Genomic DNA, 13,805 nt, shown 5'->3' with positions numbered 1-13,805 from the left:
ATATCTAGCCAAGAAGCTCACTGAACCCCGCACAGGGTAGATCCCAACAGAAAGTCACCAAGACATATATTCAAACTTGCCAAAAACCAAAGATAGAGACTTAAAATTTTAAGAGTGGCTAGGGATAATTTTTTTAGGGATAAATGAAAAGTCTTCTACAAAAAAGAGCCAATCAGACTAAGCTCAGACTACTCAGCAGAAACCATGCAGGCAAGAAGGCAATGGGATGACTTACATAAAGTCTTGAAGAAAAAAAAACTGCCATCCAAGGATTATATATCTAGCAAAACTGCTTATCAAATATGATGATGAAATTAGGGCATTTCCAGATAAATAAAAGTTAAGGGAACTTGTAAAAACCAAACTGAAACTGCAAAAAATACTAAAGGGAGTCCTCTGGTTAGTAAATCATTAACCAGATAATAACCCAAGGCTGGAACACAGGACAGAACAACCAAATATCAACACAGATAGTTAAGTCACAAAAAAGAGTCAAAGCTAAAACTGAAAATAGGGCAACAGAGATATCAATGTGTAAAAGATGACATTAAACCAAAAAACAGAGACTACATTACATAGTCACAGAACTTCATACAGAGATGAAGTCAAGGAGATATCAAGAAATATAAGATTGGTTTAAATGAAGAAAAACATAGGGTAAACATTAAGGTAACCACAAAGGAAACGAACAATCCTACACATCAAAATAAAAAAGAAAAACATAAAGACTCAACAAATACAAAATCAACAATAAAAAAAAAAATACGAAAACACATAAAGAAAAACTCAGCACAGAAAATTAAGTGGAACAAAGAAACTATCAACAACACAAAAAAGACATTAAAATGACCACACTAAACTCATGCCTATCCATAATCATGCTGAATGTAAATGGACTAAATGCACCAATAAAGAAACAGAGAGTGGCAGAATAGATTAAAAAAAAAAAAAAAAGCATGATCTGTGTATATGCTGCCTACAAAAGACATACTTTAGACTCAAAGTCACAAACAAACTAAAACTCAAAGGATGGGAAAAAAGGTTTCAAGGAAACAACAATCAAAAAAGAGTGGCTAGCCCCCAAGAAGATAAAATACTTAGGAATGAATCTTACCAGAGATATAAAAGACTTATACAAAGAAAACTACAGTACACTTCTGCAAGAAACCAAAAGAGACTTACTTAAGTGGAAAAACGTACCTTGTTCATGGATAGGAAGACTTAACTTTATAAAAATGTGTATTCCACCAAAAGCAATCTATACATTTAATGCAATTCCTATCCAAATCCCAATGACATTCTTTAATGAGTTGGAGAAACAAATCACCAACTTCATATGGAAGGGAAAGAGCCCCCGGATAAATAAAGCATTACTGAAAAAGAAGAACAAAGCAGGAGGCCTTACTTTACTTGATTTAAGAACCTGTTATACCACCACAGTAGTCAAAACAGCCTGGTACTGGTACAACAACAGATACATGGACCAGTGGAACAGAATTAAGAATCCAGACATAAATCCATCCACATATGAGCAGTTGATATTTGACAAAGGCCCAAAAACAGTTAAATGGGGGAAAGACAGTCTTTTTAACAAATTGTGCTTCCATAACTGGATATCCATCTGCAAAAAAATGAAACAACACCCATACCTCACACCATGCACAAAAACTAACTCAAAATGGATCAAAGACCTAAATATAAAATCTAAAATGATAAAGATCATGGAAGAAAAAATAGGGACATTAGGAGCCCTGATACATGGCATAAACAGTATACAAAACATTATTAAGAATGCAGAAGAAAAACTAGGTAACTGGGAGCTCCTAAAAATCAAACACCTATGGTCATCCAAAGACTTCACCAAAAGAGTAAAAAGACTACCTACAGACTGGGAAAAAGTTTTTAGCTATTACATTTCTGATCAGCGCCTGATCTCTAAAATCTACATGATACTGCAAAAACTCAACTACAAAAAGACAAATAACCCTATTAAAAAACGGGCAAAAGATACGAATAAACACTTCACTAAAGGAGACATTCAGGTAGCTAACAGATATATGAGAAAATGTTCATGATCATTAGCCATTAGAGAAATGCAGATCAAAACTCCAGTGAGATGTCATCTCACTCCAACAAGGCTGGCATTAATCCAAAAAACACAAAATAAATGATGGAGAGGCTGTGGAGAGATTGGAACATTCATATACTGCTGGTGGGAATGTCAAATGGTACAACCACTTTGGAAATCGATTTGGCGCTTCCTTAAAAAAGCTAGAAATAGAACTACCATACGATCCAGCAATCCCACTCCTTGAAATACATCTGGAGAAATAAGAGCCTTTACACGAACAGATATATGCGCACCCATGTTTACTGCAGCACTATTTACAACAGCAAAAAGATGGAAGCAACCAAGGTGCACATCAATGGATGAATGGATAAATAAATTATGGTATATTCACACAATGGAATACTACGCATCGATTAAGAACAGTGAGGAATCTGTGAAACATTTCATAACATGGAGGAACCTGGAAGGCATCATGCTGAGTGAAATTAGTCAGCTGCAAAAGGACAAATATTGTATAAGACCACTATTATAAGAACTTGAGAAATAGTTTAAACTGAGAAAAAAACATTCTTTTGTGGTTATGAGAGGAAGGAGGGTGGGAGGGTGGGAGAGGGGTAGTCACTAATTAGTTGGTAGATAAGAACTACTTTAGGTGAAGGGAAATACACAATACAGGGGAGGTAAGCACAACTGGACTAAACCAAAAGCAAAGGAGTTTCCTGAATAAACTGAATGCTTCGAAGGCCAGTGTAGCAAGGGCAGGGGTTTGGGGACCATGATTTCAGGGGATATCTAAGTCAGCTGGCATAATAAAATCTATTAAGAAAACATTCTGCATCCCACTTTAAAGAGTGGCATCTGGGGTCTTAAACGCTAGCAAGCAGCCATCTAAGATGCATCAATTGGTCTCAAACCACTTTGACCAAAGAAGAATGAAGAACACCAAGGACACAAGGTAATTACGAGCCCAAGAGACAGAAACAGCCACATGAACCACAGACTACATCATCCTGAGACCAGAAGAACAAGATGGTGCCCAGCTACAACCAATGACTGCCCTGAGAGGGAACACAACAGAGAACCCCTGAGGGAGCAGGAGAACAGTGGGATCCAGACCCCAAATTGTCATAAAAAGACCAGACTTACTGGTCTAAGACTGGAAGGAACCCGGTGGTCATGGCCCCCAGCCCTTCTGTTGGCCCAGGACAGGAAAAAAAAAAAGAGTGGTAATATTAATCTCTGACAAAATAGACTTTAAAGCAAAATCCACCATAAAGAATAAGGAAGGACACCATATAGTGATTAAAGGGTGAATGCATCAAGAGGTCATAACCACAATAAATATTTATGCACCCAATAACAGGGCTCCAAACTACATAAAACTCTAACAGCAATGAAAAGAGAAAGAGCTCCACAATAACAGTAGGAGACTTCAACACACCACTTTCAGTGAAAGACATAACATCCACAAACAAGCTCAATAAAGACACAGAAGATCTAAACGCCACAATCAACCAACTTGACCTCATGGACATATACAGAATATTCCACCCAACCACAGTCAAGTGTACTTTCTTTTCCAAAGCACACAGAACATTCTTCAGAAAGACTACAAATTAGGCCACAAAACAAGCCTTAACAGAATCCAAATCATCGAAATATTACAAAACACCTTTTCTGACTATAAAATCATAAAAGCAGAATAACAGAAAAAGCAAAGGAAAAAAGTCAGCTATGTGGAAACTGAACAACACCCCACTCAAAAACTCCTGGGTTATAGAAGAAATCAAGGACTGAATGAAGAAATTCACATAATCAAATGGAGAATGAAAACACATCCTACCAGAACCTTTGCAACCAGCAAAAGCAGCACTCAGGAGTCAATTTATAGCAATAAATGCACACATCCAAAAAGAAGAAAGCGCCAAAATCAAAACATTAACCCTCAGCCTGGACAAATAGACAGCACCAAAAGAAGCTCGAAGGCACCAGAAGAAAGGAAATAATGAAGATTAAAGCAGAAGTAAACAAAATAGAGAATAGAAAGACAATTGAAAGCGTCAACAAGACCAAAGTTGGTTCTTTGAATAGATCAACAAAATCGATAAACCACTGGCCAAACTGACAAAAGAAAAACAGAAGAGGAAGCTAATAACCCGAGTAGGAAATGAAATGGGTGGTATCACAACAGACCCAAATGAAATTAAAAGCATTATAGCAGAATACTCTGAAAACCTGTACTCCAACAAATCTGGAAACCTACAGGAAATGGACAAATTTCAAGAAGCACACTACCTACCTAAACTAACATAAACAGATGTAGAACAACTAAATAAACCTAAAACAAAAGAAGAGATTGAAAAGGTTAATTAAAAAACTTCCAACAAAAAAAAAGCCCTGGCTCTGCTGGCTTCACTGGAGAATTCTACCAAACTTTCAGAGAAGAATTAACACCACTACTACTAAAGGTATTTCACAGCATGGGAAAAGATGGAATATTCCCAAACTCATTTTTGAAGCCAGCATAACCCCGATACCAAAACCAGGTAAAGATGTCACAAAAAAAAAGAAAATTATAGCCCAGTATCTCTCATGAACACAGACACAAAAATTCTCAACAAAATTCTAGACAACAGAATTCAACATCAAAAAAAAATTTTTTTACCATGACCAAGTGGGATTCATACCAACTATGCAGGGATGGTTCAATACTAAAAAAACAATCACTGTAATCCATCACATAAATAATACAAAAGAACCAAAATCAATTGATACAGAAAAGGCATCTGACCAAGTCCAACACCCATTCATGACAAAAACTCTCAGCAAAATATGAATGAAGTGAAATTTCTCAACATAATAAAGGGCATTTATACAAAGCTAACAGTCAACATCATCCTAAATGGAGAGAGCCTGAAAGCATTTCCCTTGAGAACAGGAACCAGACAAGAATGCCCTTTATCACCATTCTTCTCCAACATTGTGCTGGAGGTCCTAGCCAGACCAGTAAGGCAAGAAAAAGAAATAAAGCGCCTCCAAATTGGTAAAGAAGGAGTAAAAGTATCTCTATCTGCATATAATATGATCTTATACACAAAAAAAACCCAAAGACTCCACAAGAAAACTACTGGAATTAATAGAAAAGTTCAGCAAAGTATCAGGTTATAAGATAAACATACAAAAATTAGTTGGATTCCTCTATGCCAACAAAAAGAACTTCGAAAAGAAAATCAGCAAATCAATACCATCTACAATAGCCCCCAAGAAGATAAAATACTTAGGAATAAATCTAATCAGAGATATAAAAGACCTATACAAAGAAAACTACAAGACACTACCACAGGAAACCAAAAAAGACCTACATAAGTGGAAAAACATACCTTGCTCATGGATACGAAGACTCAACATTGTGAAAAAGTCAATTCTATCCAATACAATGTACAGATACAATGCAATTCTGGTCCAAATTCCAACAACATTTTTTAACTAGGTGGAGAAACAACTCACCAACTTCATATGAAAAGGGCAGAGGCCCCAGATAAGTAAACCATTACTGAAGAACAAAGTGGAAGGCCACACTACCTGATTTTGGAACATACTGTACCACCATGATAGTCAAAACAGCTTGGTACAGTACAACAACAAATACAGAGACCAATGGGGAACAGAATTGAGAATCCAGACATAAATTCATCCACCTACAAGCAGTTGATATTTGACAAAGGCCCAAAGTCCATTAAATGGGGAAAAGACAGTCTTTAACAAACGGTGCTGGCATAACTGCATATCCATCTGCAAAAAAATGAAACAAGACCCCATACCTCAAGCCACGTACAAAAACTAACTCAAAATGGATCAAAGACCTGAATATAAAATCTAAAACAATAAAGACCATGGAAGAAAAAATATGGACAATGCTAGAAGCCCTAATACATCACATAAACAGTATGCAAAACGTAACTAACAATGTACAAACACCAGAAGAGAAACTAAATAACGGGGCGGGGGGGGGTCCTAAAAATCAAACACATGCTCACCCAAAGACTTCACCAGAGTAAAAATACAACCTACGGACTGGAAAAAAATTTTTGGCTACAACATATCTGATAAGAGTCTAATCTCTAAAATCTACAATATATGCAAAACTGCAACAAAAAGACAACCCAGTTAAAAAATAGGCAAAAGAAATGAACAGATACTTCACCAAAAAAGATATTCAGGCAGTTAATGGATACATGAGGAAATGCGCACAATCATTAGCCATTGGAAAAATACAAATCAAAACTACAGTGAGATACCATCTCACCCCAACAAGGCTGGCACTGATCCAAAAACACAAAATAATAAACGCTGGAGAGGTTGTGAAGAGACTGGAACACTTAACCACTACTGGTGAGGATGTAAAATGGTACAACCACTTTGGAAATCAATTTGGCACTTCCTTAAAAAGCTAGAAATAGGTCTACCATACGATGCAGCAATCCCACTCCTTGGACTATATCCTAAAGAAGTAACAGCCATCACAGGAGTAGATATATGCACGCCCATGTTCACTGCAGCCCTGTTCACAATAGCAAAAAGACCCAACCTATGTGCCCAACAACAGATGAATGGATAAACAAATTATGGCATATTCACATAATGGAATACTACACAATGATAAAGAAAAACGATGAATCTGCAAAACATCTCACAACATGGATGAATCTGGAAGACATTATGCTGAACGAAATTAGCTGCAAAAGGACAAAATATTGTATGAGACCACTATCATAAGAACTCAAGAAAACGTTTAAACACAGAAGAAAACATTCTTTGATGGTTACTACAATGAGGAGGGAAGGAGAAGGAAATTCACTAACTAGATGGTAGACAAGAATCATCTTAGGTGAAGGGAAGGACAACACAGAATACAGGGGAAGTCAGCACAACTGGACTAAACCGATAGCTAAAAAGTGTCCTCAACACAACCAAACACTTCAAGGAACAGAGTAACAGGGGCTGGGATCCGGGACCTTGCTTTTGAGGGACATCTAGGTCAACAGGCATAACAAAATTTATTAAGAAAATGTTCTGCATTCCACTTTGGTGAGTGTCATCTGGGGTCTTAAAAGATTGCGAGCAAACATCGATTGGTTCCAACCCACCTGGAGCAAAGGAGAATGAAGAACACCAAAGACAAAAGGAAAATACTACCTTAAGAGAAAGAATGGGCCACATAAAACAGAGACTCCATCGGCCTGAGCCCAGAAGACTAGATGGTGCCCAGCTACCGCCAATAATCGCCCTGACAGGAAACACAACAGCGAGTCCCTGACGGAGCAGGAGAAAAGTATGGTACAGAACTCAAATTCACGTAAAAAGACCAAACTTAATGGTCTGAGACTAGAGGAACCCCAGAATACATGGTCCCCGGACTCTCTTTTAACTTAGAACTAAAACCATTCCCAAAGAAAACTCTTCAGAAAAAGATTAGTTTGTACTATAAAACATAAAATACTTGTGGAAGAGTGTGCTTCTTGGTTCAAGTAGATAGAAGAGACTAAATGGGCAGCTCCTGCTTTGAGGCAGGATGAGAAGGCAGAAAGGGATAGAAGCTCGTTGAATGCACGTGGGAAACCCGGGGCAGAAAGGTAGAGTGTGCTGTGATATAATAGGGATTGCAACTAAGGTCACATAACAATATGCGTATAAATTTCTGTATGAGAAATTAACTTGAGCCGTAAACTTTCACCTAAAGCACACACACAAAAAAAATGAGGCTGTATCTCCCTAACAATTTTAACTCCTGCTTATATCCTGTAAAACCTAGTATCTTTAGCTAAAATGGTCCTACATGCCTCTACTTGCAAATATTTTGCTTCTTGGACTGTTAAACCATCCCCTGACCAAGCTTCTATATTTAACCTGTTTGTCCCAAGTAACTACCCTTTTTCATAAGAATTTCCTCCTCACACACTGCTGGACTCATCACACCCCAGCAATGTAAATCTCTTGCAGTACGTGTAAAACTACTCACTACTTTATAGGAGTGAGATCTTAAGCACTTAAATTCCTTAACTTCTTTGAGAGTCTCTTCATCTCTAAAACAACGGGCATCAAAGAATGGTGAGAATTACATAAGCTCTCCCTCTCATTGCCTTCTTTTTAAAAAATTTTTTTTTCATTTTCATTTCCTCTCAATGCAATAAAACACTTTTACAGAGGGAGGCACTTTAAAAATTCTCACTGATTTAAGATACTGGCCAGGAAATATAGGAATGGAAAAAGTATGAGGAAAAGACAAAATAAGTGAGGAAACTTATCAAGTGAGGCTATTGCTCTGCCTATGTCCTCTTCAGGAAACCCTGGTGGTGTAGTGGTTAAGTGCTACGGCTGCTAACCAACGGATCGGCAGTTTGAATCTACCAGGCGTTCCTTGGAACTCTATGGGGCAGTTCTACTCTGTCCTGTAGGGTCGCTATGAGTCAGAATCGACTCAACAGCACTGGGTTTTTGGGTTTATGTCCTCTTCATGAACATCGAGACTCTAAAAAGACAAATGTTAAGATACTTCTTTCCCCACGGGAGGCAGAATTATAAGAACCCCCAATGACCTGAGCCCTTGAGTATGGGAGAGACCTTTGGATATAATGGGATATCACTACTGTGACTGTTACATGACAAAGGGATTTTTGCATACGTAATTAAGGTCCCCAATCAGTTGAACAGAGCCCTGGTGGCACAGTGGTTGAGAGTTCAGGCTGCCAACCAAAGAGTTGGCAGTTCAGATCCACCAGAAGATCTACTCTGTCCTATAGGGTCAGTATGAGTCGGAATTGACTCAATGGCAATGGTTTAATCAGCTGAGAGAACTGCCACATTTTCTATCCTGGAGCCACTGGTGGGTTCAAACCGCCAACCTTTCAGTTAGCAGCCAAGTACTCTGACAACTGCACCACCAGTTGAGAAGGAGCCCTGCTGGTGCAGTGGTTAATGTGCTGGGCTGCTGACCAAAAGGTCAGCAGTTTGAACCCACCAGCAGCTCCGCAGGAGAAAGATGCAGCATCATGTAAAGATTTACAGCCTTGGAAACCCTATGTCGCAGTTCTACTCTGTCCTACAAGGTCGCTATGAGTTGGAATCCACTGGAGACAATGGGTTTGGTTTTTGGTTTTAATCAGTTGAGTAAATCAAAATGGAGATTATCCTGGGTGGGTCTCACCTAATCAGGTAAGCTCTTAAAAGGGAGCCTAGAATTCAATCAAAGCCCTTTGAAGCAGCAGTCAAGAAATCAAAGGACACATTGCATTGGGTAAACCTGCAAAAGACCTCTTTGAAGTGTTTGAAAAGCAAAGACATCACTTTGAGGACTAAGATGCATCTGACTCAAACCATGGTGTTTTCAATTACCCCACATGCATGTGAAAGCTGGACAACGATTAAGGAAGACCAAAGAAGAACGGATGCCTTTCAATTATGGCACTGGCAAAGAATACTGAATATACCATGGACTATCAGAAAAATAAACAAATCTATTTTGGAAGAAGTACAGCCAGAATGCTCCTTAGAAACAAGGATGGCAAGCCTATGTTTCACATGCTTTGGACATGTTATCAGGACGGACCAGTCCCTGAAGAGGGTCATCATACTTAGTAGAGGGTCAGCAAAAAAAAAAGACTCTCAACGAGATGGACTGACACAGTGGCTACAACAATGGGCTCAAACATGGCAACAATTGTGAGGACGGCACAGGAAGAGGCAGTGTTTCATTTTGTCGTACTATGAGTCGGAACTGACTTGACAGAGCCTAACAACTAACAACAGAGGTCAGAGACAGAGAAGTCGGATAGACCTGCTCCTGCTGCCTGGATGAAAGCAAGCTGCCATGCTGTGAACTGCCTATGAGGCCATGTGGTAAGAAACTGTGGGTGGCCTCTAGGACCTGAAAGTGGTCGCTGGCCAACAGTGAGCAAAATGGTAACAACAGTAACAGCTGCAAGGAAATGAATATTGCCAGCAAGCAATGAGCTTGGAAGAGGACCCCAAGCCTCAGTTGAGAAATGCAGTCACAGCCAAATCTTAATTTCAGCTGGGTGAGACCCTGAACAGAGAACCCAACTATACCATACCAGACTTCGGACATACAAAAACTGAGAAATAATGAAGAGGTGTTGTCTATATCATTTAATTTGTACTAATCTGTTATGCGTCAATAGAAAACTAATACACCCCCTCAATAAGCTAGAGGACCAAGCAGCAAAAAAAAAATAAGGAAAGGAGGGTGTATCTTCTTCCCCAGAGTGCATTACATCGTTTCACAGCACTGAGATTATGAAGGCATTTTTTTTTTATAAATCTACTGTCATGGAAAAAGATTAAAACTTAAAACTACATGAAGTTTTAGCAATTACAAAGTGCTTTCTCACTCACACACATCTTGTTAAATAACTATATATCACCACCATATTAGAAATGAGAAAAGTAAGGCTCAAAGAGTGACATCCAAAAGATCACAAGCCCAGGTGACGTTCAAAGTAAATCCAGACCAGGACTCTCCTCTACGCCACAACTTCTTTAATGATTTCAAAGAACCATTCAAATGAACAGTAATGGTATTACTCAATTCAAAAGAGGCACTCCTAACAGCAAGCATAACCACATAATACAATTTTCTATATTTCACATCTCTTTAAATATCCCTTAGTTTTGCCAGAACATCAAAACTAAAGCGGAGACTGGGAAAATTTTGCTTGAAAATAGTTTGGTTGTAATAATGACCATTGGTTGACCACTTGAATAAATATAATTTAATCAAAATGCACTAAGAAAATGTAAAGGAAAAAAATATGCAAAACACCTGTAGGTTTTCTAGAACTTTATTTGGGTAGCAATCTTTTGGGTAACAATCTGTTGTTGAGTATTTTCAAAAAACAAAATCAAGTAAGTAACTGGTTTTTTCAATGTTTCCCCCTTGGGCAGTTTTTTTAATCTGAATTTTTCATACATTGTGAATATGAGAACAGGGTACAATATATCATAAACAAGTCATTTTTATTTTCACTGTTCTGTATATTTCCATAAATACTACACCATCAGAATACGCTATTTTGTAAAGAAAAAACAAAACATGAAAACGAAAACGTGGAGTCACATTCAAATTCCAAATAAGTTAAAAATCACACAACTTTCTGCCAATTCAGATACTTTCAAACACTAACTATATTTGCTAACAATATGCAAAATATATTCCTTTCTAGTCCCAATCAAGAAAAGGAGTAAACTATTTTCATCACTTTAACACCAACTTTAGCAGCAAATAATTCCCTATCATCACATACAGCATTGTTTTGATTCTGTAAGGTTCCAAAACCATCTCGTGATTTATATGCCGGGGGCACGATTCCCTGCAATACGAGGAGAATCAATAACACTTCAAGTGTGGGCGGAAAGGGTGACGTGACCATATTAATACCTGAAAATCTCTTAGTCCCTACAGGACACAAGAAGCACCCGGTTCGGATCCTCCAATCGAGGCCCAGGTCCAACTCCAGGCTCTTCTGTTTCCCAGCTCTTCACCCCGCCCCCACCCCGAGAAAGGAGGGAAAACAACTTTTATTGGCCTCATCTCCCCGGGGATTGGCAAAACTAGCGGGGCAGTGCTCGGGCCTGGACACGTTTCACAAGGGGGCCTCGCTGGAGCCAGGAGTGCATATAGCGGGAAAGCCGGGCACCGACGCACCCACTCCTCCAGTCGCTCCCCTTCCGCCCCACCCCACGAAGAGGCCTGGGCCGGCAGCCACTCCGAGCGACCCTCCAGGCCCCTCCACTAAGGCGAGCTCGTTGTCATGTGACGCGGCCGCCACTAAAAAGCCGCAGAAACGCAGGTCTGCGAGTGGCGGAGGGCGTCCGCGCCAGCCCGCCTCGGCCCGGCCCCGCGGGCGCGGACGAGTCGCCAGAGCCCGGGAGAGAGGACGGAGGGCGGGCTTGGCGGCGGGCCCGAGCGCGCCACAAAGGCTTCCATGCCCGTCGTCGTAGTGCCAGGGCGGGCGGGGGCACAATCTTCGGGGCCTGCGGGAGGGGTGGGGAGCGACGAGGGAGCCAGGGTTCCCGCCGCGACACAGTCCCCATACCCAGCGCCTGCACGGCCCGCGCCCGCCGCCCCGCACAGGCCCGCGCGGCCTCTCTCCCGCGCGCAAAGCCCGCGCCCGGCCCGCCCGCCGCTCCCCGCTCGCACTCCCTCGCTCTCGCCCAGCCTCCATCTTGGATCGGCGCTTCCAGCCCCCGCGCCGCGGCCGCCGCATTCCCCCTCTTTCCCGCCCCCTGCCGCCGCTACCGCCGCCGCCGCTGCCGCCTGCACTCACCTTAGCTACCCATCCGGGCGCCGCTGTCCGTCGACCCAGTTTCCCCCCAAAAGTCTCCGGTGTGTTATTCCCGATGTGGGGGGGTTGTTACGGGGTGGTCACCGGGGGTTCGGGAGCGGGGGCCGCGCCTTCAAAGGAGCTGCAATCCTAACCCGCCATCTGGTGGCATTTTCCACACGCCAATGGCGCCGCTGCAGACTTGGGTCCGGACCGCCCTCTGCTGGCGGTGGTGCTCACTGCCTCGCTAACGGGACGGGCCTGCCCGGAAAAGGGAGGGGGCTGAGGCGCGAGCTCGGGGGCGCGCGCAGACGCTTTCCTGTAGGGACTGCGCGCACGCGCACCAGTGGGGCGGGAAACGTAGCCGCCGCGTGGCGACCCCGCCCCTGCACGGATCGCTCCCTCGGCTCAGCCAATCCTGGGCGGCGGATCCTCTCGGGGGGGCGGGGGGGTGCTGTGGACGGCTCCCGGGCCGCCAGAGGTGGGCGGAAGAACGGCCACGGTGGCGCCTGCGCACGGCGCCCGCCATTTTCGGAGCTTCTCCGAGAGCTGAGATGGGGGCTCGCCTCCAGCCCCTGAACGAGGTACCACCCCAGGTCGCGAGGCCACGCTTCCCTGCCGCCCCGCCCGGCTTCTGCCGCCCCAGCAGACAGCCCCGGAGGCCCGTGGCGGATACGAGAAGGAGCGGCAGCGCAAACCGTGCTTTTCCCGCCTCGCTGCGGTTTGAGAGGCGGCCTGCGAGCTCAGGGTTGTATTAGTGATTTCTTGTCAACAAGGGGCTTTCCCGGGCGTGGGTGAAAAGATTTCGAGAACTGTTTCGGACCCGCCTCGTCGCCGATTTGGACGGAACCCTGCAGCCCCGGGCCGACTGGTGTGGTCCCTGCCTCTGAAAAAGCAGATTCCTACCGTTGTGCCGGCTTCGCATAAGGCGGCAGCATTGGCTAGTTACTGAGAAAGGAGTGTAGCTAGACTGGGAATATATAGGTTCAGCCTCGGATTTAGATTCCTTCTCCCACGGACTACGGCGTCAATGGCCCTGAAACAGACGTGAGAATCCTTGTCTTCTAACTGCCAAAGGGAAATAATTGATCAGTGTGAGATCATGAGCAAAATATTCTATTGAATCTTGCCACTTCCCTACTCTCCACCCGCATTCTCTGTGGCGGTAGCTCCTACCTTTCACCTGCCCACTTTTCACTACGAAATAAAATCTTTACTATCCCGGGTAACCAGCCACTTTATGACTAAATTCTTTGTCGCTAGAGCCAGCTCTGTTTCAGTATTGCTCTTGAAATCACTCAATTCTATAGTTTTAAAGGCCAAACTCCAAATAAGTTGCCCCTATTTCTGGTTCGAGCCCGGTGTCATTGGCTTCTAACCTAAAGGTTGGTTGT

General features: G+C 42.4%; 1 protein-coding gene across 4 annotated transcripts in view; it reads right to left on the bottom strand.

Annotated features, from left to right (window-relative positions):
- STAG1 (stromal antigen 1) overlaps nt 1-12,666 on the bottom strand; it is a 520,715-nt gene extending 508,049 nt beyond the window's left edge. For all 4 annotated transcript variants that reach the window (XM_049870475.1, XM_049870474.1, XM_049870476.1 and 1 more), the window contains exon 1: nt 12,415-12,666. The gene's annotated coding sequence lies outside the window, so the exon portion shown is untranslated. The remainder of the gene's footprint in view (nt 1-12,414) is intronic.
- Nucleotides 12,667-13,805: the final 1,139 nt, after the last annotated feature.

Source organism: Elephas maximus, chromosome 26 (assembly GCF_024166365.1).
Source record: "Elephas maximus indicus isolate mEleMax1 chromosome 26, mEleMax1 primary haplotype, whole genome shotgun sequence".
Taxonomy (NCBI): domain Eukaryota; kingdom Metazoa; phylum Chordata; class Mammalia; order Proboscidea; family Elephantidae; genus Elephas; species Elephas maximus.
The sequence above is the reverse complement of the archived record's forward strand: the minus strand, read 5'-3'. Positions and strand labels throughout refer to the sequence as shown.